This window comes from Neopsephotus bourkii, unplaced genomic scaffold, assembly GCF_033783945.1.
Source record: "Neopsephotus bourkii isolate Nb327-2 ecotype Australia unplaced genomic scaffold, CSIRO-AGI_Nbou_v1 NB_1358, whole genome shotgun sequence".
Lineage (NCBI taxonomy): Eukaryota > Metazoa > Chordata > Aves > Psittaciformes > Psittacidae > Neopsephotus > Neopsephotus bourkii.
Window position 1 is genome coordinate 5,618,676 of NW_026901837.1, and position 25,665 is coordinate 5,644,340.

General features: G+C 39.9%; 1 long non-coding RNA gene across 1 annotated transcript in view; it reads left to right on the forward strand.

Annotated features, from left to right (window-relative positions):
- Positions 1 to 5,119: 5,119 nt before the first annotated feature.
- The window catches only part of LOC133219496 (uncharacterized), a 36,916-nt gene continuing 16,370 nt past the window's right edge, over positions 5,120 to 25,665 (forward strand). The window contains exons 1-2 of the long non-coding RNA XR_009727456.1: positions 5,120 to 5,549; positions 11,516 to 15,685. This is a non-coding gene — a long non-coding RNA (uncharacterized LOC133219496). The remainder of the gene's footprint in view (positions 5,550 to 11,515; positions 15,686 to 25,665) is intronic.

Consider the following 25,665-nt stretch of genomic DNA (forward strand, 5'->3'; position numbering starts at 1 on the left):
GTGTGAAGTTACTGGGTATTTTGTACTTGCCTGATAAACACTTGCATCCAAACAACAGAATAGCAGAAGTTAGCTGTCTCAATATGAGGAATCCTTTCACTTGTCAAAGTTCTTCTTGAGGACTTTATCTAAAGAATAACGTTTGTAATTACACTAGTAAGTTATACAATTAGTTTCAGATGGGTATTCAATCTCATATGAAAACTTACTTTGGTGTAAATGAAACTGAAGTGACATTGACAAAATCAAGAGAATCTGCTTTGCTTTCAGGGTAGAAATGACTACACGTGTTTTCTTCTAACACCTGAATTGATGTAAGTGTAGTTCTCGTTTAGAGAAGCTCCTAGAATAGTAACTCCTACCTTAATTAAAGAAGTGCAAACAATAATACAGAATTATCCTGTAGTCTGAGAGATAAGAATTAGTTCACTGAATTTGTAATAATTCACCATTACAGTAAGGACACTTAGATTTAACAGGTCAGTAAAGATTAAATATCAGTTTTCAAAGGTATGTATACAAGGGTGATTTCCTAGCCCAGTCTCACTTTTAGAAATGCAAGTTCTGTAGATATGTTCAGACATGCTTGTTAAGGAGACAGCCTGAGAGCTGTGCTACACAAAAGCTAATAATATGGAAGAAACCCTGGAGCAGTCACTCCCCACGGTAAGCACACATGAGCATCCACTACTTGAGTCCCAGGCCAGTTCTGAGACAGAAAAGAGTGTATAGCAAAGCAGCAGTTGGAAAGGTGACTATTCAGTTTTAATGGGTAGCTACATACAGATATGATTTTACAACATAATGGGAGTATTTTTATACCTTCCTGTAATTGCTTGTGCTCTTAGTGGATTACTTTTAGCTTTATTTCACCCTTTCTCCTCATCATTATACTAGCACTAGCTTGTTCTTTCACACAGTATTTATGTTGTACCTTAGATTGTGTTTATTTAGAAAGTGACATGAAAAAAGTAGCAATAAGGGTCTTTAAACAGAAGAATAGCTTTCAGCTTCAGCATTTGGAGCCAGCATTGCAATAGGAACTATTACTATTTATTACATATATCTCCTAAATCTCATCACTGTGGAAGCTCAGTGAATGCTTATGTAAACAGTGAATCAGAAATCCTTTATAGCAAAAAGTTAAAACTTTTGTTTTTCTCCTCAAGAAGTGATCAGTATGGCATTCTCAAATCCAGAGGACTCCCCCAGTAAAAGCTTCAGTGAAGGCTCTGTACCACCTTTTTTTCCCCTTCTAGCAGTTGCTGTAGAAAAGTGGATTACTCATACACCACAGAAATCATCACCTGATGACCTTCATTCTCTTTCCTTGTGTAATCTAGAAGCATAAAGATACAGCTAGAAAGCTTTCCATCAGCTAGTTCACTACTTACCCAAACTCTGCAACCCCATGCATAGTCACATACATACAGCCACCTTAGCTCACTTGAGCAGAACTGAAATAAAGTTGAGAAAAAAAAACAAACAAACCCACCTCACAAAAGAAAAATTAAAACTACACCAAAGAAAGAAAACCTTCCCCCAAAAATTTGAAAGAGCAAAAGAAATTGTCCACCTGTCAATGGGCCTCCTCATTATCAAGGAACAGAGCCTTTTAAACTACCTCTGTCTAGACAATACACTCACCCCCCAAACTAATTTAACTTAGAGATATGCACAAAATCTGTTCATTAAATTGCCACCTCATAGAATAGCTATCCATTGTACTATGAAGTATAACCCAGTTCTCATCCTTTAACCCATAGCCATATTCCTCTTCATTCCCCTACCCCCTTTTTTATCTGTGAAAAGTAAGCATTTTCAGGTGCTTCCTGCTAAAGCAGCATTCACAGCCGCAAACATGTAATCACGCATGCAGAAATGGAAGGAGAAAGTCGCAGACAACACTACTGACTTTTGCCAGTATTTAGTAATATCACAGTTTCTTGACAGCGCAAAAGAGCATTAACATGGAAAAAGTAGTTTTCTCAGGCTGTTTGTAGACAAGAGTTCTAGAAAGCATGAGTAAATAGGGATTTGCGGCTGATTTGCTGAGAAGGAAATAACAGGTTTCATCATGCAGATACATTGCTAATGAAATCACTTTATGAAGAATATCAAAGTCATTAAAGGACAAATAGATAATGAGAGCTAAATAGAAAACTGTGAGGTTCAGTTTTTTTTCCTTTGCTTCTTTGTGCAATAAGCACTGATAATAGTGCTTTTGAATTTCAAGAAGGTAGACTGATGAATATTCTTTCTTAATTATTGCTGGAAAGTGCTAGGGATCAGAATGGTTTTGTTCTAATACTGTACAATAGTGATTACTGTCTGTGAGCTATGGGAACTTGCCCTACTCCTGAATGCTCACATCAATAGTAAAACATGGCAATGATTTCAGTTTCAGTGGTAGGCCAGTATATTTTCTTACATGCCCATAATTTCTCTGTGCACTGCTTTCATCTCTATGTGCTGTGTATAAACATAATACCTCAGTAGTATATTCTGCCTGGGGCTGCTGTACCCACCCACTGAATCTCTTCTATAGTTGCCTGAAACTGGTTCCCTGTGCAGTTGTGCACCTGGCAGTCTGATAGCCAGGCAAACTCTGCCTTCAGTACTTAGCACGTAAACACAGATGCAGTTTTTATGCAAAGCAGAATGAGATAATGCAATAGCTCTACTTCTTGTCTTTTAAAAAATGGCTATGTAAAGTTTTTAAAGCACGTAATCATCAATGTTCAAGTATTTTCTTTAAAAAACTTATTTTTAAAAAAGTTGTTAGGAGTAGGAAGGTGGATTGCAAGAAGCCTGCAATGCTAGGTATAGTATAATGAGAGTAATGTAATTAGCCTTTTCTATTTATATTGAAAACTTTCAAAACCCTAAAGAAAATGGTACACATCCACCTTTATAAGAACTTAGATGTCTGTTGCTAGCTTTTGCAGTTAAAATACTCTTTCTTAGTGACTGCTAGACTGCCCAGTATACACAGTCTTCTAGTGTTCATTGTTTGCATCAAAAGATCAGTTTAAATTATGCTAGCTTTTGGTGAGATGACTGGATGATAGTACTTGTATCTGGTAAAGCCTGAAGAAAGACATCTTTTAAAAGAAAATCTGACAGATAGTTATGACATTGAGGAAATACGGATTAAAAAAGTAACCTTCCATCACAGTATATTTCCCAGAGCCACAGACCTCCATATCAAGCACAGTACTTGTGACTTACTGGTTTCTGCTTTACTTTGCTTTATTCTACCTACTTCTGAGCTAAATACTGAAGTTGGGTGGAAGGTAAACTTGTGTAAAGCAGCAAACAGGCCTTCTAAACTAGTAAATGGTGTTTTAATAGCTCTGTATGCTTGCAAATTGCTAGGGTTAAATGTTTCTGTTTTATAGCAGCAGTCCAATTTACAGAAATTGGTATGAAAAACTCAGATAAGTTTTTGTTTTCAGGAAGCAGTGGGAAACTTGGTATCCTGCTAGTGGGAAACAGTCTGTTGGTAGGAAGTCCGCAGATGAGGAGCATATCAGAACACAGATGAGCGGTGTGCTGAGTATCACTGTTCTCCAGCAAATCCTGAAGAGTGAGTCCTGAACTGCTATAACCCATAAGTCATTTGCTTATTTCTTCTCTGTCTAGGGGCTGAACAGGTCAGAGCTGATAAGACATTCTGGTCCCTGCATGATTCACTTTCCTTCCTGTTTCCTTAATTAACTCTTGATATCTCAAACAAACAAACAAGAAAAGAACCACTGGCCGTCTATGCAAACACCCTGCCAGTGCTATTTTTTTTTGCCTGTCAGGTGTACCATGTGAAATGTTATTAAAATAAAGCTATATTTGCATAAGGAAATGCACCAATATATTTTAAATAAAATTTAAAACTAATTTATGCTGTAGTGAGGCACTATAGAAACACCATTTCAATTCCACAGTGGTGGGTTAGCTTCAATAAAAACTGATTCTAATCTTTGGCATCTAATCTGTTATAAAGCAGTGTCCACATAGTTATTTGTATCAATTAGAAAACAATTTAAGGTAAGCAGGGACAAGCATCTCATATAACTGGTGCCTATCAGTTTGAATTTCCTATCTGACTGAGTCTTGGCAATGAATAAATTGCCAATGAATACAAAAACTAAATGGAATTCTGGGGTCTGTAGACAGCTCACTGCTCGGAGTACAAAACAGCTCACCACTTCATTAGCTATACCATTGCAAGGTTAAAAAACAAAAAGGGCAACCTGAGGATGGATGTGTCTGAGGAGATACTCAGTTTTCAGCATGCAGGTGAGATCCTTGGCAATTCTCTTTAGCTTTGTTTCCACTGTGCAGGAATTACCAGCAGACTGTGGATCAGCAATCTCATTATTGCAGAGTCATGAATGTTCCTTCTCATCTGTTCTTAGCGTGGATATATCACAGGTGCAATGTACCACAACCTTTCTTTGCAGCACAGCAAACCTGTGTCAAAGAACAGAAGCAAAGGTGAGCAAAAGCATTTTTACAAAATGGGTCCTGAAGAAATCTTTTCTTGTTACTTCTCACAAATCTAGTAAAAAACAATTGTTGTTTAGACATTTTTAAGCAACTCTGATATTTTTCAGGAGACCACTAAAAAAAGCCAATAAATTAAAAATTATCCCTTCCAAATACCGAAATAGCTTTCTATCCCACTGACCCAGCTTAATATTATATTCTAGAAGCCATATTTCACATTTTAGGACCTGTGATTTATTGGTAGCTGTCTGTATTAATCTGTCATATTGTACCAAGATGAAAATAGTGCATTGTATATACTATACATATTCTGTCTTTTTACCAGCAACACTGACTTTAGTAATGGAAACAAGTTCTTCTGTGCACCTTTCTGTCATCATTTTTCCTGGAACCACTGATGTTGCTGTGCTGGCTGCACACTCACCTTTCTGCCAAAATTCCTGTTTCCTCACGTCAGCCTACTTGATAAGCATATTTCTTCAAGATTATCACATCCATGCAGGTGGTGGTTAGGAGATCAAAGTATTTAAAGGGCAGGCTGAAGCCTGCTTCTTGGCACTGAAGTGATTGAGGAGCAAACTGAAACAGAGCTTTTAGGTTCTTGCAGAAGAAACAAAATAAGAAAGTCCCTGTTGTATTTTTATTCCCCATTAAATTGCCCATGCCATTTTATTTGCTTTTTAATCAGTTTTAGCCCATCACATATTCAATATGAGGCTTAAATATCAGGTATCTCAGAATGCTGTCTAAGGGCTGGCATGGCCACATCTGTCTTTCTGGCAGCACTTTCCTGATTCCAGATTTGGCAGTGAACCCCAACAATAAGCCAGCTGGACCAAGAAAAGTGTCTCCTTCACACATCATCGTCCTCAGCTCCTCAGGCCTTTCCTTGGTTTCTGTGCAGGCCAGTGGGTCCCTTGGCACATCAATCAGAATACCATTTTGGCAAATATAGGCAGGCAGCAGTGTGGGAAGTGCCTCAGGGTGCTTCACTGGTAAGAAGACTGTGGAGACCAGTGATCTCCAAAGGGAAGAGCAATATGGTCAGTCTGATCTGCTGAGTGCTCATATGATATTACAATAATATGTGGGGTCCATTAGGCTGAAAGCTAAGAAAAAAAGGAATATGAAATGTAATGGTGTAAGACAGTATAATAGAGGGATTGTCCTCTAAAATGACCAGAAGGAATGATGAGTAAGCAGTCTGCTTTAGTAGGATTATAGCTGAGAGGCTATGACTGGTTGCATTTTACATATACCCTGACTCTAAATCTAGAGTGATTCTTTCATAGCTCCAAACCCAAGTGAGGTCTCTCACTTTTCCCAATATCACATTCCAAAGTCGCCTGGCAGGAAGTCACTTCTGCAGTTTAGGTCTTCCATGAGACTTCCTGCCTGAAGAGATGAGGCAAGTCAAAAAGATGTATTGATCTGTTGAGAGATGCAGAGGGAGAAAGCTGGTTCAGAGCTTGAGAATTAATTCTTCAATTCTAAGCTCTAGCTAGCTTCTATCAGGCATTCTTTTTTTTTCTTCTTTTTTTCAGATGTGATTTACTTAAGCCTAAATGTCTACACAAGCAGCTGGTTTAACACCTAAGCTATTTATACCAGCTGAGCATCTGAACAAGTTATATTCCAGTGATTCCCAAACTACCTATTTTCACTGCAGTTTACTTAAATAGCCAAACCTATTTTGAGAATACCAAGTACTTATTTCTGCTACCGTATTTATGTCAAAAATTTTAACAGTTCTAAATATATCTTCAGTCTCCCAAGAGACCTAGATTTTAAAAGCAAAATATAGCAGAAGTCAAAGGCTCTAGTTCTGACATGAAAAGCAAATAACAGAACTAAATCTTGTATCTTTTTTCAACTCAGGTATTTAACACTTTGTCATAGACAATATGAAAAATTGAGGTTACTCTCTCGTACATAACCTAATGGCCTAATTCTCTGCTACTTTGTTCTTTACAGAATCCTGAATTAAAGCAGAATTTAGTACTGTCCATGAAGTGTCCCTTGATTCAGATTTTTAGGTGGCAATGATTAAACATCCTGAGATACTGATATTCAACCTTCACAATGTTCGAACTATATTTTTTAACTATAGAATAAACATATGAAGCTGCACCTGCCTACCTTCTATTACAGGGGTGGAAAAGAAGTAGCTACAGATTTATTTAGCAAAAAGCTAAGGAAAGAAGTATTTTTCAGATACAGCACTTAAACAGAGGCGGTAGTGAATTTACCAGTTAGGAGAATTCAGCCAACTACAGTTACTGCATTATGGACAACTGGCAGAGATTCTCTACATTGTCTCTAATGTTCAAGGACTTTCCAAAGACTCATAAAGACTTATGAAAAAACCTGGTGATTTTTCAAGAGAACAAAACCAAATTGAGTTACATTTCTTAGTGCTTTTTTAGAAGAAAATTATTGACTTTCACTGCATTTGAAGACAAATCCAGTCTCTTTTTAAGCTGTTACTCTAAAGCTTTGAAGTGACTTTTTCAGGTGCTGTATTTCACAGCAAGTGGAGATATATATATATATGGGAAGTGTTGGGTTTTTTAATTATTGTGCTGATTTTAGCTACAGTGATGTCTGTTTCAGTGTTCAATGTGCATTCTGGAGTGCAGGAAGAACTCACTGTACTTCTGTCCCTGCTGACTCTTGAAGCAGTACAGACAACTAGCTGAATCATCTTCCAAAAAGGAGAAGATCTGATAGATGTTCTCCCCAAGTCTGCAGCTGAATAAGCAGAGAGAAGGAAACCACTATTATAGTTTCTCAGAGTCAGAAGATAGGATGAGATGCCGATAGGTTTCATGAAGATTATCCATTCCACTAACCTTCTTTATAGTTAGGGAGATTTGGAAAATTGTATTTTTTTGTTAGAATTTTCCCATGGTGCCACATGAACTAATGAATTCATTTTTTTCAACCCTCTACCTTACTGCTCTGATGAGTATAAAGGGGTGGTTGTAATAGTATCATAGAATCATAGAACAGTTAGGGTTGGAAAAGACCTTAAGATCATCAAGTTCCAACCCCCCCACTGTGGGAAGGGACACCACACATTAAACCATGTCACCCAAGGCTCTGTCCAACTTGGCCTTGAACACTGCCAGGGATGGAGCATTTACAGCCTGTGCCAGTGCCTCACTACCCTCACAGTAAAGAACTTCTTCCTTGTATCTAAGCTGAACTTCCCGTATTTTAAGTTTGAACCCGTTACCTTTCGTCCTACCACTACAGTCCCTAATGAACACTCCCTCTTCAGCATCCTTGAAGGCCCCTTCAGGTACTGGAAGGCTGCTATATTGTCTCTACAAATTACGTTTCCTTTTACTTAATACCATAGGATCATGAGCAGATAAAATGCTGACACATTTGGACTCCTTTGCTATATTACTTCTGGGATATGTCCAAATGAGAAGGCTACAGGCCATAAACCTGTATGTTCGTGTACATGCTGTAGCCCAAGGGATTATAGAAACCACTTCATTTATGAATAGATAAGTGAGCATTCAGGGTATCCTTAGAGAGGAGCTGTATCACTGTGTTTAGAAAGACTTTCCTCAGCCCTTTTTTTCTTTTACCATGCATGCTCTGTGACCCCTCTATTCAGTACCATTCACTCATGCAGCACCTACTCCAATCTCAGTGCATCAGTATCTTCTACCAAGCACACCTATATGATATATGTGGTAGCACGTCATGGTGGGAGAGATGAGAAAGGAACAGAGTATTTAAAAAACTTCAAAGGAGGATGCAGCATGCTCACACCCAGACCAATTTAGGTCATTTCAAGGTCCATGTCATCCTGTCAGGTGCCAGTCATAATCTGAGGTCAACTGCTCTGACATAACAAGAATGTAATTGAATCCTTGCTGTTATGACTTGGTTCACCATCTGACATTTCTGGAAGTATGTATTGTGTGATGACCAATAAGAATTAATTTCCAGATGGTTGTGACTCAATGCTAAGTGAGGCAGCATGGCTGGTGAGATGGTGGAAGACAGCTGCTGGCAGGAGGCAGTGTTGCCTATTGACTCTTATAGAGAAGTGCCCGGAGGACTGGTCTTTCTGGGCAAAGGGATCCCACTGCTTGCTCCCTGTTATCAACTTTAGGGTTTCTTTGGTCAAGGCCATGGCTAGGGAAGGTCCCTGCTGCACAAGTTTAGTGCCTCATCTGCTGCTTTGTGGATACTCTTAATTCCTCTGCCACCCAGCCCAGAGTTTATCAGTGGCTTTTTGTTTGGCTGTTTTTTTTTTTTTTTTTTTTGATTTATTTTTCCCTGCTCTCATGCTCACACAGAGGCTGCAGAAATTGCCCTCTGCTGTCGGTCTCCTGAAACACTTCAGCTGAAGTAGGAAAGCTTCCTGACCCTGAGGAGTTATTTTTGTCCTTAGTCTCATTCACAGCCTTTTTCTCCTTCCATGAGCTCCACTTCCATGTTTGCGTATACCTGACTGAGATATCTATGCATGAATAAACTCAGGAATATTTGTCAAATACTTGTCAAAATACAACTCAGGTTTACTGTGTCAAAGCTAGGGCCTTACAGAAATCTCCAGAAAGAGGCTTTTGTTATAGTTTTAGTCTGACTTGCAGGCTAATGACTTCCCACATGTGCAGCTCAATAGCAAGTGAGCTGTGTGTTAAGAGCAATGTCTCGTGCTTGCAGCAGACCTTGGTGTGAAGCTTCAGTGACAGTGACTGTATTACAGTGCCTTGTGAAATGTGTAATGGTGAATTTGAGCCCTTTCTGGAGAAGGAGACTACTCTTTCAGAACATATGTAGGGGTTTCTGGAAGCACTCTGAGGACTCGGTAAAGATAATAGAAGATGATGAAGAACAGCTCTACAATGTTCCCAAATAGCTTTCCTAAAGTAGGAGTTTATTTAGTCTTGAAGCCATCATAAGGCACATCATTATGTTAACCACTACAACTCTCCTGTCTAACATAGTTTCTTAATTTAGGTAATGTCCTTGGATTAGGAACGAAAAGCTCTGAAAGAAGCTATTGCAAGAGAGTCTTCGAAGTATACTTCTGGCAGTGCTTTTGCTGTTGACAGACATGTAGAATAGAAACAAAGGGCTTTTGTTTGTGTTTCATACAAATCCCAAGGTTACAAATTTATTAGATTAGTAGGTCTTCGGAGAGATAGAAAGAAGGATGAAAAAAGGACATAGAAATAACTCCTAAACAAAAAAAAAAAAAAAAAAAACAAGCTTTTTAACCCTACGCCAACTTGATATTTTTTCATTCACTCTTAACAAGAGTTGCTAAATACTTGAGTCCACAGATCTGCCTGAGAGAATTTTTCTTATGTGAGAAATAGCTATGTTAATAGTTGATAGCATTTGTTATTTATAACATAAAAAACCCTCTCATAAAGAATCTTCTCAGACATGGAAGTGTCTATGATCAGATAACCAGGCATGTGAATGACCTCGAGATTAATGTTTGGGTTCCTGAGCTCAGTCCTCCTGCTATCTGAGCTTCATAGGTCCTTGACTCAACCTTGTCTTGAAAAGGCAGGATATCACTGGTAAGTATGTTAAGGTTCATTTTGGACTGCCTGCTGGAGAAATTTGGTGGTGTATTGGGGTCATTCCTCTTCTATCACTGATAACCAGTGGTAGAAGGTTGTTGACATTTAAAGCGTTGCCAGTGCGGAGCTAAGTAGGTGCTTACTGAGGAAGATGCGGGAAATTGTTCCTCAGAACATTTTTACTTAGGGTTCTGAAAGTGCAAGCAGATGCCCCTACATCTGTTAAAGCCTCTTCCCGTGTCTGAGTGCATCTCTCTGACCATGTTAGCTAGAGATTTCATTCTGAGCGAAACAGCAACAAACACAGATATTTCCCTTAACTTCCTAAGCCTTGAGGATCTGGAGAACAAAAAAATGACATTTAAAAGATGCCAATATATCTTACAGCTTACTTGCTAAATCTAAACTGTGCATATGTTAACTATTAATATTTACTCATGTGATGCAAGAGAAACTTATTTTAATACACGTTGTTTAAATGGCTAAAAATGTGTATGCTAACAAGAATGTGGCTGAGAGACCTTGGAATCTGAGGAAATAGCTTTTCTCTTACGTGAGAAACACAAGGGACAAAATGCATTACATAATTTATATAGACAGTTTCACAAAGAGAATAGCAAAGAAAACAACCAGTAAATGACTAAGTAGAAAGCAGCATTTCTTCATAATACTGCCTGCAATTATGGAATAGTTATAGGTCATTCATAACAAGAAATGTTATATGTGCTTTGTTATTCTGTAGACATAATCCAACCATTTTAAAATATATATTTGTTTAGCATGTTGAATTACTTTTCCTGGCTTTGAAATATTTCTGTGTATCTCTTAGTAGCATCATTACATGCCTAGAACATACAGAATTAGGGCCTAAGAGTTGTGAATAATAATTAAAATACTATTTAGGTTCTACTGCTGATGTTGATTTATCAAGGCAATGGTTTTAAATGGCAGTACAAGTTCTGTTTGCTTTTGTTGTTGTTGTTTTTTTTTTTTTTTTTAATCTTCCATAGCATTGATAACTACAGTAGATTGCAGTGGAATAAATTCTGTGTTGCAGCCAACATAACAAAACCAGCACAGTATTTACAGACAGTTGTTTAAGTGCTGAATATCAGAGGATCTATTATTAAAGAAGTCCCCAAGAAGCTGTTAGGAGACAGGAACATAGACACGTAATAAAGGAGAGCCTGGGGAAGGGGACACTTACTTCATAGTTACACACTGAGCAATACTTTAATTCCTTTAAAGCAAGGTATGCACACCAAGAAAACAAGACATTGAATTTCAAAAGGGAGGTTGGACTACAGAGACAAGAATAGGCTTCTCTTTATACTTGTTCTTTCAGGTTCAGGAAATCCTGAGTCCCTTTTTGCAGAGCTGCAACAAAAGACTTGAACAATATTACTTTTCTCTCCTCCAGACTCTTCCCTGTGTCTGTAATTTAGGTGGCTTCTAGCGACTGGGAGGAAGTAGGAGAGTGTCTGAGGAAAGGAAGGAAGCCTTTGTTTCCTACAGGTGCAGTTTCAAAGATAGATCACTCCCACCAAAGGCTGCAGCCATCACCTCCTCACAGCCTCAGGACATGCTGATTACCTGAAGCTGCCATTGGACTCCTCCACAAACTGATTCAAATTGCTTAGCAGAAAAGTAAGCCTGCCAAGGCAGCAGATAATTTCATGTCAGATTTGTGAATTGAATTAGCTCATAGGAGAATCTTTGTGGAGAACTGACACAAAAATATGCTGTGCCTGGGAATGGGGAGAGGAGCATTGTCAGGTAGCATGAGGAAAACAGAGTAATGGAAGAGATCAGGGGACAGAGTAGGAGGATAAGGAAGGGGAAAGGAGAATCAAAGAGGAGTCATGAGACGCAGTGACAAGCAGCTGTTAGTGTGCTAATCACTAGGCAGGTCACCACAGATGAGAAGACCATCAGGATCATCTGAAATATGACTTTACTGCCTTTGCTATTCAGTGTCTCCAATATCCCAAGTGCTCCTTCACCTTTACTAATTTCAGGACTGGTCACACATCTATATTTGTCTTAGACGGGAGAAGTTTTATGTCTCAGGATTTGAGCCAGGCACTCTCTCCGGTGATTTTTGGTGGCATTAGAACCTTCTCTGTCCATGTGCACTAAATTATAGCTAACCAGTGAGAATATTAATACCCTGTGGCACAGATCACCACCAACCATGACTGACTGCTTCATAATCTGTTTTTAATTTCACCACTTCTAGGACGAAAGAAATTGTGAAGCTTAACTCTGTCAGGGAGCATTGTAGAGAATTAACACTCAGGGACAAAATCTGCTTCCATTTCCATTGCCATTAGAAATTTTCTCCCCCATAAGTGTTCTACCTGTTATTCTATCATACAGGTGAAGAAAGGCATCTCCAGATATGACTTAGAGAAAAGCTTCAGGAAAAATTGCAGTCAGCACCAGCTTTAAGAGAAGGCTATGGCTGTGGGTTCCAACCAGAGGCTTTTTCTTGGATATCCTTGTGAGCATAAGGTCATATTCAGGCAAAGCTCTCTCATTGGTGTTTCTTACTAGCTGGCTGTAGGTGGCTTCCCATCAAGCTGGTTTCCTGCAGACAGCCCCTGTTCACCATACAATGTGATACTAATCCCAGTCCCAGCTACCTTATTCCCATGTCAGTGAAGGAAGTATTACTGAAGGTTCTGCTTTTCAGAACCTTTTCTGAGCTTCTGAGCTGTGTCATAAGCTCACCAAGACTATATGGCAAGCCTTTTGTGCTTGCTGAAAGATCAGTGTCTGCAGGCTGCATCTATAGTAGCAAACCAGTCAGTTCCAGGGTGCGTACTAAATGCTGCACCTCAAGTGTGTGCTGTACAGCTGCCAGTGGTTGCTGGTTTTGACCCAGACTGGTCATCAGTCTTCTAAACACAGGCCTTGGGTGTAGGTCAGAAGTTAGTATGATTATGGGCCACTTCCAATAGGCAGTTTGGATAAAGTAATTTAGTTTTGAAGGGTAAGGTAATTTTATGTTATGAACATGGGTTGTACTGTTCCAGTTGACTTCAATGCCACAGGCCTGTCCTGGGCTTGATTAACTTACTAGCAGAAACATGGAGGAAAAAGCTGATTGTATTTTGAGCTTCCTGTGTTAATATAGAGTATTTAGTATTAGTACTTATTTGGACAAGTCTAAGTAAAGTTCCTTGTTAAGTGTCTCTTTTTGCAGGTTTTGCTTCAGAAGAGTCACAGCAAGAGTTTATTATGTTGCTTCCCCATGCATTGTAAGGGACATTTTTCTATTGACTTGACAACACAATTAAGAAAAAAGTTTCATGCCAGCGGGGCACAAGTAGTGTATTTATATATATATATATATTTTAAGCCATTCAAAACAGAAGATGCTAAAGCTCTCCTTTCTATTTCATTAGGAGGAAGAAACTTATTTCATTGTTTTTATTCTCTTCATTGTCTTTAGTGTCAATTCTGACTTTAAAGTCAATGTCTTCCTAAGACTTTGCTAATGACTTTTTCCCTAGGCCATGCAACCACTTCTTTAGACCGTACTTCTTTTTAATTGACTTGCTAAGCTTTCTTCCAAAAGCTTCTTTTCTTTTCTTCTTCCTTTTCTTTTGGAATTCAGAGAAGGCAATTTGGACTGATTTCAGTCTCTTATAGATTTTGGAAAGATTCCAGAGGCAAAGATAGGACTAAAACAAACTGGCAAAATCGATTATTTTAAAGTTTTGGCTTTTAGTTTAGACAATTTTGACAATAATGCTGAAAAGATGTTGGAAAGTGTCACAGTCCGGTCAGCACTATAGCACACTTGACACACAGCACTATAGTGTGTGGTGAATAAAATAATACACCAAGTGACACTGATAAAGGAGTTCTGAGGAAAATTATACCCTCAAGATGTTTTCAAATTATTACAACCCGATTTCTGCTCCCACTTACATCGAACTAAGTCTGCAGCAATTTCACTGACTTAGTGTCAAGACTGGATTCTTTATTCCCATACAAAATTTTTTTTTCCATGTAAGTTGAGCCTCATTATAGTTATTTCAGTAAGAAATAGAGATAACTCAAGCTTTTACTGAAGGAAGGGACACCAGAAGTCTGAGTGATCGCTGTGACTGCATTTTGCCTAAGCAGTGGGTGCATGGCACAGACTGCAGGCACATCTGCCCTCCCGTCAGTCAGCAGCATGATCCCAGGTATTGGAGGTCTGGGTGTCCAGGCTACTTCTCCATGAGAGCTATAGGGAGGGGAGAAAGTGTACTGAAACATTTCAACATCCCCTGATAAGGATGTATTTACTAGTAAATTTATCTATTAGTGCTTTAAAAAATATAAAAATAATTCATCAGCTCAGACTAAGTACATACATATTGCATGAAAAGAAAAGGATTCAAGTATGACCCTTAATCCTGAGGGTTTGGATGTAGTCCTGAGCTTACCACTTTTTCTGCAACCTATATCATCACAGTTCTCTGCCAGTATATTACCTTTCAGCTTCCTGAGCTGATGCCATGCAGCTGTGAATCAGGTGCAATGTTCTCCCATCATGCAGCTATTCACCAGGACAACAGGTATGTACAGGCAGTCTCACATCAGTCCTTGTGGGAGGGAGGCTGAGTTAGTACCCTTCAAAGACAATGATGTTCAAAGGCTGTCCTATTCAGTAGTACTGGGGATAAATTGAAAACCATAAAATTACATTTTAACAGATTTTCTATAAAGAACAGTGGGGCAGAGGTTCAGTTATGTGCATGCTTCCCAAGAGACATGTAATTTTTTTTTACCTGTGTCTCTGTTGTGCATTTCTTCAAGTACCACCTCCCAGTCAAACAAAGAAAACCCTAGGCCTCTTCGGAATTTTCTGTTCCTTAGTGCATGAATACACTGGAATACATAGCTGGACATTTGTAAAGCCAGGAAAACAGGAATAATGTGGCTTACCATAATCCCAGGTGAAATGTTGTTGGCTGTCATGAGAACTGAGTTTTCTCAGGCAAACCATGAACCAGCACAGTAAATTGCTGAATATTCATATCCAGCCAGTTTCATAGCAGAAATATGTCATTACTTTGTAATAAAGCTAATTTGATCATACTTGAATCCTTTTCTTTCCATGCAAGGCGTACATAAAATGCTCGGTCTGAGCTGATGAGTTATCTTTTGCAGCAGTAATAAATGCAGCAGCTCTTTTATGTTCTGTGTTTGCCCCCTACAAGGTTCCCTATCATTACACACTTTTATTCTCAAAAGATGATACAAATATTTGATTCACACTGTCTGAAGCAGCAATCCTAAGCCTAGCATTTTTTGCCAATATAGGTTAACCATGCACTTACATTACTAAGTGTATTGTGTTTACATGGCAGGTTTTGGTAGCAAGGCAGCTACAGGGGTGACTTCTGTGACCTGCTAGAAGCTTCTTCCTTGTCTGTTAGAGCCAAATCCAGCCAGCTCCAGGACAGACTCACTGCTGGTGAAGGTCAAACCCATCAGCAACAGCAGTAGCACCTCTGGGATAACATAGTTAAGAAGGGGAAAATCCCCAGTGCAACAGCAACTGCAGCCAGAGAAGAGTAAGCATATGTGAGAGAAGCAGCTCTGCAGACCCCAAGGTCAGTGCAGAAAGAGGGCAGGAGGTGCTCCAGGCACCAGAGCAGATATTTCCCTGCACCCCATGGTGCAGGCCATGTTGATGCAGCTGTGCCCTGCAGCCCATGGAGGAAGGTCCATGATGAAGCAGGTCTCTACCTGCAGCCCATGGAGGGCTCCACACCAAAGCAGGGGGATGCCTGAAGGAGGCTGTGACACTGTGGGAAGCCAGCACTGGAATGGGTTCCTGGCAGGACCTGTGGCCCCATGGGGGACCCATGCTAGAACAGGGGAAGTGTGAGGAGTCCTCTCCTGGGAGGAAGGAGCAGCAGAGAGAACCTGTGATGAACTGACTGAAACCCCCATTCTGTCTGTCCTCCTGTGCCACTGCAGGGGAGGAGGTAGAGAAATTCGGAGTTAAGTTGAGCCTGAGAAGAAGGGGCAGGTGGGGGAAGGTGTTTTTGAGTTCTTATTTCTCATCATCCTACTCTGATTTGATTGGTAATAATTAAATTTATTTCCCCAGATCAAGTCTGTTTTACCTGTGACAGTAATTGGTGAGTGAGCTTTCCCTGTACTTTTCTCAACCTGTGAGCTTTTTGTTACATTTTTTCTCCCCTGTCCAGTTGATGAGGGGAGTGACAGAGCAGCCAGGGCCAGGGTCAACCCACCATACTGAGTAACAAAAAACTCCAACAGCATGAAGTGCAGACAGCAGAAAATGCTAAAGGCAATGCTTCCTCCCCTGCTTTTGAGGAGGGAAGTGGGTGCTATTTTCTTGCCTTTGTCTCCTCTTTGTTCACAAGCTCCTAGCTTGTTGCCTGTTGTCTTTCACAAGGCACAAGCTTGGCAGAGTCCAAATGCCACACACCACTATTCTTGCCAGCAGGAGAACTCCTGGGTCCCTGAATGGATGTCTAGAAAAATTGCTGTTTATGATGCTTCGTTTTAGCTGGCTCTGCTGTGGAGGCCTGCTTCAATTGTTTGAACAGTTTCCAATGAAGAGGGCATAAGAAATAAATGTTCAGTGTCTCCCTTGGGAATGTGAGGAATGCATCTGCCTGTTAAATGTCTCAGAGTTTAATACAAAGAGTGAAGTGATCCACCCAACAGTATGCACCTTATCTTCAGAATTTAAAATACATAGTCCCTTAGGTTGTTCAGGTTAAGCATTTACTTTTGCTTGTTGTCCGCTCTTGACTCTCCAAGTATTTTTCACCATCAAAATGAACTCCTGTAGTGGATGTAATATATCTCCTTCTCTCTTCCTGGTAAGTGGTTTGTACTGCTTATGAATAGATTAGCCTTCCAGCACCATAGGGATTATGGCTGAGATGGCTGATTTGAACTACAGAGGGCTAAGGGAGCCTGCTGGATTATTTCAGGTGACTTCAGCCTTCACATGGCCATTTGGTTAGATCGAGCAGCACCAGTACTTTCCTACTAGGTTTATGGCTTGGAATTCTAACACAGCAATGAGACAAATCCTTGGCTCATCCTTAATTGGCGCAGCCCCCTTGATTTTAGTAGAATAATGATAAAGTGACAAACTGTCCAATGCTTACCCTACCTTGAAGCTGCCTGTGTAACTCCAAATTGCATTTTCTGAGTCTATCAATATTCCAATCTAATGGATTTGAAAGAACTAAGCACAATTCTAGTGCTAAGCACAAAACTGATTTTTCAAGATTTTTTTTTTAATTAATCACTATTTGGATGTAAATTGTTACAGCTGCCTCTCTGCAAGTTCTTGCTGGAACAGGCAAAATTAATAAGCTTGCCAGGCATTTAGACCTAGAATAAAATACCATTCTGTATCCAAAATAAAACACTGTTACCTGTGGCAACCTCATTGGATGTTTTAGCAGACAGACCGGGTGCTGTAGGAGGGGGAGCAAACCATTCTCTCAGCATGGGATAGGATTCTTCTTTGTCAGGACAATGTAGGAAGGATGCTCAAGCTATACTTGCTTTGTGTAAAATTGTGGAGCCAGAGCTTCTAACATGGGTTATTCTATAGTAAATTGCTTTTAGAGCAGGCTAGAAATAATCAGAACAAAGCAGGTGCTTTCACACTCCCTAGGAACCTAATTCACTAAAATGGTCTGTAAGAAATAGCAGGGGTAGCTCTGTTCCTTTTCACCTACGTCTGAATAGCTGGCTTCGGCCTTCAGGTGGGTTCAGGAAATTTAGGCTGTTGAGGGCAATAGCCAGTTTCCATTCAAGCTGCTGGAAAAAAACAACTTTAAATCCCTTTTGTTTAGAAGCAGTGAAAACCTCAGAGGCTTTTCACTGTCAGAGCAGTTCTGTGGGGGCTAAAGGGCTGGGAAATACGCTAAGAAGTGGTAAGAGTGAGGCATTGTCCAGTGGAATTCTTTTTGTGCCCAAAAGGCTTCTGGCCTGAATTCAGAAGAAGAAAATGCAGGATGTCCTGAGTGCAGCCCTCTGGATTCACCTGGGTGCTAGCAGAGGGGATAAAGCATACTGAATGGAGATATGTGTGTTCGTGCCATGTACAGTAGTGCACACACACAATAGCCAGGCCATGAGCTGAAACATTCAAAGGGAAGGGACAGCAGCACTAAGCTAGGGGTCTGCAGGTTCATCAGGACCCTCTGAACTGACCAATAGCCAACACTAGAGGAGGAGACTTTAGATGTCAGGTGTGGAGCATTGCATGAAGCTGAGAAGCTAGGCACAGCAGCTACAGCAGGGATCATGGGGGCGAAAGAAGAAACACCACAGCAATGAGCCCTGAGAAGTCAATATGTTACCACAGCCATTGCTTGTCTGCCCAGCCCGGTCTGGGATGGGCTTGTACTTTGCTGGCAGCAGAGACTGCAGTGTGGAGTTGTGCTGGTTCTCAGGAGATGAGTAGCCACAGGAGAACTGCAATTGCTGTAGCTGCTCCTCCCTCAACACCCCTCTTCACCCACCATAGATCCAATAACCCTGAGTAGCCTCAAGCCTTCAAGCATCTGCTTGTGCTACACGCTCCCAGACAGAGATTCTTGGCCATTACCACTACTACTGTCTTTCCATTCTTTTCCAGCTCTGGTCTCACATGTGAGCCAGAATCTACGCATGCTTTCTGCAGCAATCATCCCTTTTCTTTTTTTTTTTTTAAGTTTCTTTCTTTGGTCTTTGCCACTGGAAAGAATGGCAGATTTCTCTTCAAAAGCATTATTGTTGCACTCTATGTACAATTGTCTATATTTATTGCCTGTATTTCATCTTTTCTCTGCTGTGTCTCAGAAGCACATGCCTGAGAGGTCATAATTTACTTGAGACATGTTAAAGTATTTTATTGTGTTTTATTTTAAAATTATAATGAAGAAATGGCGCCTCATTCCAGATGTGCTGGAAGTTTAGCCATGGATTATTTAGTGAAATATTTGATATGGAAAATTATTTACCTCTGAAGATTACAGAATGGATGTGAGATCGTATTCTGGCTTTATAGTAGGATGGCATCAGTCAATGGGAAAAAATAATTTCATTGACAAGTAATTACTTAGCAGGTCTTAGAGTAAAAAGCAAAAAGTTACAAGGTGAGTGAGAAAAGATAACAGGGCATTTGTTCCCCTGAAGAAGCTTATTCACATGAAAACATTTCAGGCAAAATAATAGGACTGACACATAGGTAGGATGCTCACCTGTCGTGAGCGTAGGCACTTTTGTCTGAGACAACTGACTTTCAAGTACTGAACCACATACTGACCAGACCCGAAGTCTTTTTTAAGTATTCTATACTTGCTGCAACCACCAGTTGTTCAGGAATTGTACAAAAGAAGGACATTTATTCAATGTGTTTGCTCATGTTACATATTCTCATACCTGCAGACATTGCTCAATCTGCAGACTTGATTTTGAATAAATTATATAGCAGTGATCAGTCATGTTCAATCAAGAATAAATCAGTGGTTACATATTTCACTTAATTGTTGTAGCTCATCTTGGGTTGTAGATAATCCAAAGGATGAGACATAGTCACATTTCCAACTCAACGGAAGCAAAGACCACATCACTGCATTTAATATCCATAAGGGAGCAAAATCCTCTCACTTTTGTGGAGATTTCATTCATAATGTAAAAAAAGACTAATGGCAGCTCTCATCACATGACAGTGCTATAACTAGAGAGCAGTCTCCGAAATTAGGAAAAGATCATTTTAAGACAAGTAAAAAGTACTTCTTACATAGTAGACAGAAAAAAATATAAAAGGAAGGTTGACAATGGAGTAAGGAAAGGGAAACAGCAGAAATTCCAATTAGAAAAATGTTTTTCAGAATGAGCATGGTTAAATCCAGGAATGAGATGCCCAGAGAAGCTGCAGAATCTCCATCCTTGGAGATTTCCAAAGCTCGAGTGGAAAAGGGCCTGAGCAACCTGATCTGACACTGAAGTTAACCTTACAAAGAGCAAGGTGTTGGACTAGGTGACCTCCAGAGATCCTGAACAATCTGCAATATTCTATGATTCTGCATACTTCTGGAATTTGTTGCTGAAGCGGGTGGAGCAAATATCAGCAAACTCAAAAGGGAATTAGACAAATCCATTGACAATGTGTTCATAAACAGATAATAAGGATAGTAAAGAAACAGACAGGGATGTGCCCTCTAACATCCCAGATGATTAAGGATGCCGGGGGTGAAGAAAAGGAGCGGCAGATAATACTATTCTCATGATGTCTATGTAGCACCCTCAGGCAGGGGGAAAATACTTGGCAAATAAAGAGTTGTTCTGATCCACAGAACATATATTTTTATCGTTAGTTCTTCTTACCTAATGTATTTCTTGGCTGCAGCACTGCTGCTGTGTCTCTGATACACTTCTACTCGTATGACCTGTCGCAAGTCCTTTGATGCCTGTGTTTCCCAAGTCTTTTCTGGTTCCCCCAAAACTTCTAATGAAAACTAGACCCAAGTGTCTTAAAAAGCCTGTCAAGTCTGACTATACTGAGTATATAATGAAATTCATCACAGAAAAAAGGAGAGCTGATGGATTCACCTGTGCTGTCTTTGGTCTCATGATAATCAAGCTGGTTTTTTAACCAGCCTCTCCTTGCATTGACTACTCCTTATTGCCCTCTGCTAGTGCCTTGGAAACAGTATTGGTTGTGACTCTGAGCATGATTTTAAATTACAGTCTCATCTGACATCACACCAAAGTATCCGAGGTACTTCACTGTGGGCCTCTGATGGTTATTAGTGTACTCAGATATGGAGCTGTCAGAAAGCTACATGTATGCTGTTTAAACGCAGGAATAGAGGGGGCCCTATGCAAAAAGGAGTTGCGATATGAACTTATCACATAACAGAATTACAAATTATGCCTAGTGAAGAACGTATGAACATGGATATATAGGCTCTGGTGGACTGGAATTTAGTGGGGGACATCAGAGCTGTTTACTTTGGGATTAAGCCTGTTTCCATTTTACTAAGAGATTAATTTCTCAGTTAAGATTAGTTTCTGAGCTCTACATCAGAAAACAGGATCAATGGACATTCAATGGACATTTAAAACTTTGCAGAAGATTTTTCATGCTTTGATGTTTCGAACTAAAAATTGAATGAAAATCTAAGGTAGCAAAGAAATATCTATAAGCATACCATCTCTGCATACATTTATTAAGAAGAACCTATTGCCAGTGCTTATACTTAAAGTTGTGTGTTAATCAAGCTGTCTTAATGATTCAGCAGGCCTTAAGTGCCCTCCTTAAGAGGCACTTTTTCTTGAGCTGGGATCTAAAGTCTCCACTCTTTAAAAGATTTTGGTCATACTCAGGTTCTTTTAGCCTCACCAGAGACATTGCAGTTTTTGAAGCTATGAATACCTCCTGGAACTTCTGCTACGCTAGCATGAAATCACAGCCTCTCCAGAGTAGTCCCATCTGTCTATAGCATAATGATTCACACATTATTCCTTAGTAAAGGGTAGGGAAAGTCATCACTCTGGGAATTTACAAACCCCTTTGGTCGTCCACTATGCCAGAACCATAACAACAGCTTTCATTATTGTGCTCTAGTTTTAATGGATTATCCTTTTTATTGCTGGCTACAGTTGCAGTTCTCAGAAATAAACAAAAAAAAAATTCATTATATTAAAAAATTCTCCAATCTTCATTAATGTTGCTCTCTTTAGTGTTATTTATTGAATGATTAAATTACCGTTAGCAGATGGTAACTGGAATATATAAAATGCAAATGCCTACAATATCAAGGAAGCATATTTTACTAACAAAATTTAATTCAAGTGCACATCATGATTGCTCTTTTTTGTGCACAGAATGGAAGATAATGGAGGTGCGTACCATGTCTCTCTTAGATTAATTAATCTATTTATTCAACAAATCAAGCTGATGCCAGTAGTTTAGTTAACAATATGGAAAGATAGGTGATATTGGAGCATATGGCCTGCAGTTGAAATGAACTTTGTTGCTCTAAGATGGAACTTTTTCCTAGCATTTCTTAATTTTAATGGTACGCCACCAGAGGCTTAAGGCATACTAGAGAACAAGGTTGTAAATTGTTCCTCAGTTTTATTCTGGAGCCTAGATAATCCCATTTTATAGATGAGACTCAAAGCACTGAGGTATGGACTCTAAATACTTGAATAATACAGAAAATATTCTTTTTCCACTAACCAGGGTCCTCCACATTCCCCATGCAATTTGTTTGAACTTGTACCCTAAACTCCCATTGAATTCAGTGGGAATGGGACAAGTAACATATATTCAGAGCTGTAGCCTTTGCAGACTATAATATAAAGGTAATGGGAATCATACAGAATATCCCCATTGTCTCATTTCCTGATTCAGCAGGATTAGTTCTTCCTTTATGCATTTAATTCAGCGAAAGCCATCTGAAGAGTCTTAAAAACATTAGGATAACTGCACAGTGGGGACTCCCCATGTACACATTCTTTCTTAACGTACCTGAGACTTAGGAAGGCTCCCTCTCATTACATAGACAAATGAAAAGTGCCTGGTTTGGTGGTGGTAGCAGTAGCAAAAACAACTGCATTTTCTGCATTATTCTCTAATCAGCCCATGATACCACAGCCTTTGCAAACCACCAAGCCAGCTGACACAGGACTCAGAATTACTCCTTGTGTGAATAAAAATTTGTAATGCAGCCTGGATGTTACAAGCTTACATTTGCTTAGTTGCACATTGCTTGTGACAAATCAGAGGCTAGCAATAATGAGGATATGGGGTATAAATACAATGACAGCATAACTGAACCCTTTGCAAAGTCTTTATGTTGCATATCCATCAGAATAAAGCCGTGGGTGAGGAAAAAAAGGTTTTAGTTAGCTAGCAGGAAGACAATAAGAAGAATCAAAGCATACATTCTCTGGAAAAAAAAAAAAGACAACCTACGTATAGTGTTACTGTCTATAGGCTATTTCTATGTTTTAATGGGAGACATGGATTCCTTTTCTTAAGGGAATTAATTTACTTTTAAAAAGTAATCCTACTTCAATTGCACTGCATTCAAAGTATGAAGTATGGCTTCATGTGGCTGTGACTAGAGACATGCCTGGCTGCTGAGCATTCCTTCCAGCTCTTCTTGTGTAGGCTGAAGCATTTGGGCTTCTTAGATCATATCCCAGAGACCATACCATAGAGAAGAGATGGGCAACACTGATTTTTCCCTAGAAAAGTGTGGTTGGGCAGAAAAGAACTATTAGCTGTGGAAAAGTATAGTTTCTGCTGTCCTCTCAATGTGTTGTATTTGGTACTTGAAATTCAGCCGAGAGCCTGAGGGTCCATAATGCCACAAGGAAAAAGAGCTACTGAAGAACTGGGGAGAGAATTTTTATTGATGGGTGATTATAGAAGAGGGGTAACATTACGTCTAAAAAGTAGGCTGAGGTCTTGCTTTGGTGGAGAGCCAAATTAAGCATTAAAGTAGTGCTTGGGAATACTGGGAAATGTGGGTATTTAAGTTCTACAGAGTTTGTTGCAGCAGGATAGAACAGTAGCTTTCCACCAGCTGAACAATAATTATTGAAATTTGACATAAGTCAGTCAATTAAGGTAGGACAAGGGGTAATGGGTTAAAACTTAAACAGGGTAAGTTTCGTTTGGATATAAGGAGGAAATTCTTTCCTATTAGGGTGGTGAGGCACTGGAATAGGTTGCCCAAGGAGGTTGTGAATGCTCCATCCCTGGCAGTGTTCAAGGTCAGGCTGGATGAGGCCTTGGGTAATACGGTTTAGGGCGAGGTGTCCCTGCCCATGGCAGGGGGGTTGGAACTTGATGATCTTAAGGTCCTTTCCAACCCTAACTATTCTATGATTCTATGATTCTATAATTAAACCTCTTCTGTCCATTTAACTGCAGCATATTTCACTTTCAAACACTTGCTACTCATGTTTTTTAAACTGAGCAAAAGCAACTTTTCTGTCTCAGCAGACTCTACAGCTGTGCCATACAGGGTTGTTTGGTACAGCATTTCCCAGGGAACCCTCAGATTACATTGGCTATGTCCTCCTGCAATTTCAGTTGAATAAATAAGCATAATTTACAAAGATTAATTATCAGATCTCTGACAACCTGGCTCCTGAGTGACTGAACATTCACGCTGGCTGTTTAGGAGGAATAAGGGGCAGCACGATACAGCCAAGGCTCTGTATTGAGCAACCAGTGCAGCGGCAGGCAGTTACCTCTGTCATGGCATGGCTGTATGTGCAGTACTCCCTGTAGGCTGCAGCAAAACTATGAGGGCCTGCAAAATGCTATAATTATTGTGCAAGAAAGATAACACGCAACTGTAGCTTTTAAGGGGTTTGAGGATGAATGGCAGAGTAACATTACTGGGGCCAGTAGTGTGTGGCATTTTGCTATCTACTGTACAACATTAAAAAGAAGACCAAGTGATAGATACTGTGTCAGGTTAAGCTTTGTGACTTTATCCACCTTCTGGAAGAAGTGAAAGTAAACCAGATTCTGAAGCAGCTAATTATGCCGTGCTGAGAAATACCACAGAGTGTTAAGAATAGGACCAGGTCCCCGGAAAACCTGAAAAATGGTGTTTCCTAAGGTGTTGTCATAGACCTAGGGACTCCAAGTGCATCATAAAGCACAGATGAGACATAAGCTTTATCAACTAAGATCAGACTGAGATAGCAATCTGCCCTCATCTCCCCCTCTGCTCCTGTGTTCTCTGCCAAGTGATTTCAGAGACCCAGCCTATATGCTGTTTCAGAAGGAAAAAGAAAAAAAAAATGAGGAAAACCAATCATTTCAATGTTTAACAAAACCAGGTATCCCTCCCTGGGAGGGATGGACTCCTTAAGTATCTTGCTAACTACCACAGGAAATCAAACAGTAAATAATGTGACAGTATGGAGAGACAGCTGTGGGTGAGGCCTGTAGGAGTGGCACACCAGTATTAGCTCAGCTCAGAGCGGGGAGGTAGAAACCATCACAATATTAGCTTTTAATAAACAGGAATGTTCTTTTATTTAGGATAAAATTCTTAGTCAGACCTCTGAAAATCTTAAATATTAATAATTTTACCACCACAGTGTGATTGAGTGTGGTCAGGCAGAGAAAGCTCTTAGTGCTACCAGAACTATTGCAGAGAGTATCTTGGTCATATCCTAAGAGTTATGGACATCTTCTCCCATCTGAGATTAGTTTCGTAGGTGTATGACTGGACTTATGACAAGTCAAGGTAAAGGGACACTGAGGATACTGGAAGCACCGAGAAGGAAACAAAGTCCCGTCCCATTCCTGATGATGCTGATGATCTTCTCACTCATGCTCATCTGCTTTGTAGTAAAGACCCTAGTAGCTGTTTGGTACTGAGTATTCATTCTCCTCTCAGTCTCTTTGGCCAAGACCATTGCCTAGACCTCCCTGACATAGTGCAGGTGTCTCATCCTCCTGTGTCTTCCCTTTTTGCCACTGGATATTTTCTGGCCTATCATCTCTTCTACACATGCATCCTCGGTAGGCACTGGGCAGTGGGGCTGCTGGAGAGGTGCTCCA